Source organism: Stegastes partitus, unplaced genomic scaffold, assembly GCF_000690725.1.
Source record: "Stegastes partitus isolate 25-593 unplaced genomic scaffold, Stegastes_partitus-1.0.2 Scaffold314, whole genome shotgun sequence".
Taxonomy (NCBI): Eukaryota; Metazoa; Chordata; class Actinopteri; family Pomacentridae; genus Stegastes; species Stegastes partitus.
The window spans coordinates 490049-496301 of NW_007578045.1; positions in this window are offsets into that span (position 1 = coordinate 490049).

Sequence of the window (6253 nt, forward strand, 5' to 3'; positions counted from 1 at the left end):
GGTGTTGTGCCATTCACATATTAACAATGAAACCCGCCATTAATTTGTGCCTCTGTGGCCTCATGAAATCTTGGATCAGAATTTGGATTTCAGTTTTCTGTCTTGGCACAAGCTATCTGGAGATCTACAATGAACGTGTCCAGGACCTTCTCCGGAAGAGAACACCACCCACAGATGGTGGAGGCTTGAGAGTGAGGGAGCACCCCAAGGATGGACCTTATGTAGAGAGTGAGTAATTTATTCCTCACTCCATGTCCGTGTTAGCTGAGTCTGGATAAACTGCATAAAGTCTAATACAAAAAAACATGCAACTCGTGCAGATCTGTCCAAACACTTGGTACACAACCACAGTGACATCGAGGACCTCATCATGCTTGGCAATGCGAACCGCACCACGGCCTGCACGGACATGAATGACTGCAGCAGCCGCTCCCACGCCATCTTCACCATCATGTTCACCCAGGTGAACCGCAGTGCTTAAACACATTGTTGCTGCCATGTCTCATTTTGTGTTACTTATTCTGAGGTTGGAGCAAAAAAAAAAACCAAAAAGTAAAGTTTTCCAGGAAACTCTGGGTGTTGGCAAAGGCCGTCCCTCAAGAGCTCTAATTAGCTCTGTTTATCCATTTTGTGTAGCGATAATTCCTAACACGTGTTTTCATCTTCAAAGGCTTTTTCATTTATTCCTTCTTAAGTAGCGCTTTTGTCGTGATGCCACCTATATGCCCAAGTATTCTCTGTGATGTTGCATCTTTTGAACTAAATGAGGATTCACTCAGACGTGTTTTTTATTTATTTATTTGTGTTTTTCATGCCACAGGCGCGGTTTGACGCAGAGCTGCCACGTGAGACTCGGAGTAAGATGCACCTGGTAGACCTGGCAGGCAGCGAGCGAGCCGACGCCGCGCGCACCACAGGCGTCAGGCTGAAGGAAGGTGCCAACATCAACAAATCCCTGGTCACCTTGGGCAGCGTGATCTCAGCGCTGGGTAAAGACGGTTACATTAGCATGACTGACGCACCACGGCAAAACATCTTCATCTAGTATTGAGCAAGTCGGATCGATAAGACTGTGAATAATGACTGCTTTCTATGAGAGTATGGTAATTTTGTTAGATGTTGAATTACTGTTTCAAAAATACAACACAGTATAGTTGTTACCTCTCCGCCTGTTTCACAGAGCCCAAATTGTTACTATGGATTTTGCAATTTGGTGTTTGGTTTAATTCCAAATTGGTGTTTCATCATTCGAAAGAAAAAATTGACTCCTGCCCTGATAAAATTACAGCTGGAATTAAACTCACTGTAGATTGTATTAGAAAACCTGAGGCCTTTTACTAGGATTAATGCCGGGCAATGACACTTTTGTTGCCAAATTGGATCTATAGAGCTTTAGGATGAAACATTTCATATCTTGGTGGCTCTCTCTAGAGTCAATATAGTATTTTTTTTTTTCCCCGTCAATGTGACCTCTCAGCTGACCTGAGTGTGGGAGAACAGTCAGCAAAAAAGAAGCAGATCTTCATTCCTTACAGAGACTCTGTGCTGACTTGGCTTCTCAAAGACAGCCTGGGTGGAAACTCCATGACTACTATGATAGCAAGTATGCACTGTAAACACATTTCAAGCTGTTTTTAGGTGGTGTCACCCTTATGTTCTCATCCCTTCTTAAACATAATTCTTGTTTCTCTTGTCCTCTCTGACAACTTCTCATGAATCCTCTGCACTTTCCTACACGATGGCCTCTCCTTGCAGCCGTTTCTCCTGCTGATGTGGACTACGGGGAGACTCTGAACACTCTGCGCTATGCCACCCGAGCTAAAAACATAATGAACTCTCCCATGGTGAACGAAGATGGCAGCGTGAAGGTGATCAGAGAGCTGCACGTAGAGGTCACCAGGCTCCGAAGACTGCTAGAAGAAGTCACTCAGGTCCCGCTTGTACCACATAAAAGACCATCAAGGTTACTACATTATGCATGTTGCCTATTCAGAGTTTATAGTGTGGGTTTGCTTTCACAACCACTCCAGGTTTTCCATGAGGAAATGTCTTCCTCTGTGAAGGTAGAGGAGAAACTGCGTCAGAATGAGGCAAAGGTGAGTCAGCCTCAGAAGAAAAGAGGTGTTTTGATGTTCTCCTCCTGTAAATAATACACCTGCTATTTCTGCTATTCCCTCAAGGTTGAAGCACTGACCAAAGAGTGGACCAGCAAATGGAGGGAGACTCAGAGCATTCTGCAGGTACAACAGTGATTCATTCATACAAATTTGCATCAGCATCCTGGGTCCAATTTAACACTGGCTATTTTAAATAACAAAAGCTAGTACAGTGCAGTTAGATGGTAGACACGTGGAGAATAAAAAGACAGGAACTAACTTGATGACCTGCGCTGTTCCAGAGTTTGTTGTAGCTCTCTCAAGTAATCGAATATCATAAAGGCAACCAAAACCCCTGTAGTTTTACTCCTTCTTTTTTTACACAGAGGTAACATTTTGGAATAAAATGTGATGCACCTATATTCACAGTTAGATGCCCTTGTTGTTCGTGCTTTTGTTATTTGTCATGTTTTTTCATTCCCTCATTTGGAATTTAGTGATGCATCATGTCATAATAAATTTAATAAAAACTGAAGTGCCTTTTCAAGTTTGGTACAGAAGCTACATGCAAGTGAAAATGAGTTCAGAGTATTTACAGTTTTACTTCATAGATTTAGCCAATATCTATTATAGTACCAAGCTTCCAGACACAGTTTTTCGTGGAAGTTACTGCTTGCAGTAAAGGCATCCTGCCAGCTGGTGTCACTGCAAGTCTTGAGAACAGCCACTTCATGTAGCGGAGAGGGTGCTGAGAGTAGAGTCAACCTGGCATTGAAATTTAATTTTCCATCTATTTGGATTTAAATGGCATCCAAAAGTAGAGTTTCTGTAATGATCGTGAAGTGTGTGACAGTGCTTGGGGAGTCTGACAAAGAGAAATAGGACAGAGATGCTCCCAGTATGGCTTCTCTGAGGCAGGGACAGTGTGGTCACATCATCGGAAGACCCCCAAGGTGCAACAAAAAAAAAAAAAAATGCTGCTTTTGCCAGCCCAGAAATCCTCTGTTGAATTTGTGCCCAACCTCCAAAATAACACCAAATGTCATTTGTTTGGGACTGATTGTGTTCAGCCAAGTAGCCTGTTGCATTATGCATTGAACTGTGAAGCGTGCCAGTCATGAAAAGTATGAAGTGACTTCTTGTCTTCGTTATGCATGCTGGTAGTACATTGTTTCTAGCAGTTTCTACATGGGGTTAAACCTGTTGTCTTTTCACTGTTCACTTTGACAAATGCCTGACTATATTTGACTGCTTCTGACATGCATCAGACATCAGTGATGCTGAACAAGAGTTACATGTCTGCTTGGTTATGTGAAGCCACATTTTAGTTGACTGTATGGATTTTAAATACCATATACATGAATGTCAGCTTTATATGAGAATATTGGATAATTAACATTCTATTCTGTATGGTGGTTAGCAGGTGACATTTAGTGGCTTGACAGCCCTTTAGTCGTGAGCGTGTATTGGACCTCATTAGCTGCTGTCACAGCTCCTAATTAAGAGGTCTTGATTATTGACATATGGCACTTTCGTTTCCGACTGTCCAGCATATTAATTAAAGTTACAGTGTTGTAAATCTGTTTGCATGTTCAAGCGCTGATGACTTTATGCTCAGAGGCAACGTCATTCATCTCTGCAGGCAGAGCTGGAAAAACACGCCTTATTTAGAGCTGTGCCCATCCATGTAGATGCATCTGTTATTATGCATGATTCAATGTGACACCTAGGCGAAAAGGCCACTGTACTGGTGACCGGTAGGCACGCTGGTGTTGCTGAAACCCTAAGTGTTTGATGAATGACTTTATGGATTTGACATTTGTCTTCCTGTGCATTTGCATTCCGCCTGGGTGAGAAATGATAAGCGGGATTCCTGCATGGAATGTCGCACAGACATTAGAGGTGGAGCCTTTACTTGGTTCAGTACAGAGAAGCACATCCAGTCCTGGTTTGCAGTTGGCCATTTCAAAATTCTGCACACATATTTGACAAAAACAAAGCCTAATCACAGAGGTGGAATTTTTTTTAGGCAGATTTTTTTTATTTATTTTTTTAACAGATGGCCTTCAGCATGTGTCTGTTAAAAAGGGTTCTGATCTAACCTCCGTGTTTAAGTATACGCTGTTAAACCTAGTGCATGTTTACCATCTCTCGCACATTATTTTTTAAATTAAGAGCAGTTTTGCTCAAGTCGGTCGCATATATTTTGTGTTTAATTCAGTCGACGCCGTTGCTGAAAGCTAGATGAAACTGTCTGCTTGGACCTTAAGGAGACAAGTTGACCAAGAGCGGTGTAAACAGAATTTTGAATTCCGTATTCAAAGCAGATTTAGAATGCAAAGTTATTCATCGTCAGCTTCCCAGATTGGTTACAGGGCATGTGGGAAAGAGAAAGTAATTAATATGAGATGGATTCCAGAGCAGCCTCTTACCAGACAGAGGAGACAACAGATTGAGAGAACACAAAAGGCAGGAAGAGGGAAAAGCAAATGATGTTCTACTGCACTAGGGTATGTGCATATATGTATGTTTGTGTGTATATACAGTGTGTGTGTATGTGTGTATATGTATATATATATATATATATACACACACACACTCCCACCGGACTGTGTCACAAGGGGACTTTAATATGCAAGTCTATATGTCTGCATGCATTTGTGTATTTAATATTTTATTTATTAATTTATTTTATATTGATTTCATACATTTATATGTATGTATGCAATGTGAGGCATTAAAAACACTGAGTAACAATATATTAAATGCAGAACCACATGCCCACACAAAGATTTGTAAGAGGTTCACAAGTGGAGTTGCATTCTGCTCCCCAAGCCACCCTTTCAAGTCCCCTTGTCACACAGTATGGTGGGAGGAACCTCCATTTCAGTAAGATAAAATGAACCACAGCTTTCCTTTGATCCTACTAGTCTTAGCGTTTCCCAAACATGCTCCAATCAGCACAACGGCACAACTTAAGCTTTGAATGCTCTGAGCCTTGCTCTGTTTAATGTCAGTTTAACTCAGTGTCAGCAGTTATACATTATAGTCATTGTAGCATTTCCTGACCTTTACATATTCTTATCAGCAGCAGACTTTCTTCACATGCAGGTAAAGGTTGGCTCAAAAATGGACTTTCTTTTACTTAATTTAATCAGTGTTAATTTACTGTTTGGTTACGAAACTCACATGGCAGCACATGTGTTACAGGTCCTTGCTGGGCCTCTAAAATGAAATGCACTTTATATTTTGGTAAGTTAATGCTCCAATTGTTTTTTTCTTTTTTTGTTTGTTTTTGTGAACACATTCTTTAACTAAATGAATGTCCCAAAATATAAGAGTCTGTAAAATGTCAGCTCATTTCGTCTATCTGTGTAGAATAACAACCATCACACTACATGAGCTGAAATGTGAATTTTGTTAACTGACTGCTGGAATGTGTATTAAGCTGTTCATATTACAATCAGAGCAAGTTTCTTGTTGAGTTTCTGCTTTTACACACAGGACACACACTAAAAAAACTCAAAGAAAATGACTTAACAATTTGTCAGTTCTTTTTTGTGAGTTAACAATTGAATATAATTCATCACTGCACGCAAAAGGTTTCATGCCATTTTTTGCCATGTAATTGCCGTTCTCATTAAGTGTTCGACATTTTAACTTTCATAAAGACCAGCAATCTGTGATAAAAACACAGCTCTTTCAAGGAAATTAACCTTTTAATGTAACACAGCAATTGAAATGCAGAAAGTGTTCTGTTCCGGATTCAGAAGTTGCTCCGCTGAACGAGGGTGATCGGCAGTCAGGAGAGATGATTGGTTGGCTTAGTATGGCAGTGTTTTGAAATGTATATTGCCCAAGTTGGGAACTTGAACTGTCAAAGCGATTGGGGAGAGAAAAAAAATCCATTAAAAGTCTGCCCAACCACAAATGATGGCTTTTAATGGCTGGTCTAGGCCACAGTTAATTACAGTATGTTCAGCAGCTGCCACAATCTGAAAGCAGAATTTTTATTTTTTTATTTTTTTTGTCCTCATTCTGCACACAGACTGGGTGTGGTGAGGAGCCACTTTCTGTGCGAATGTGAGGAGAAAGTAAGAGGATCTCATCTGTTCCTGGTGTCTGAGGAAAGTGACACAGTGCATTAATCTGCCAGG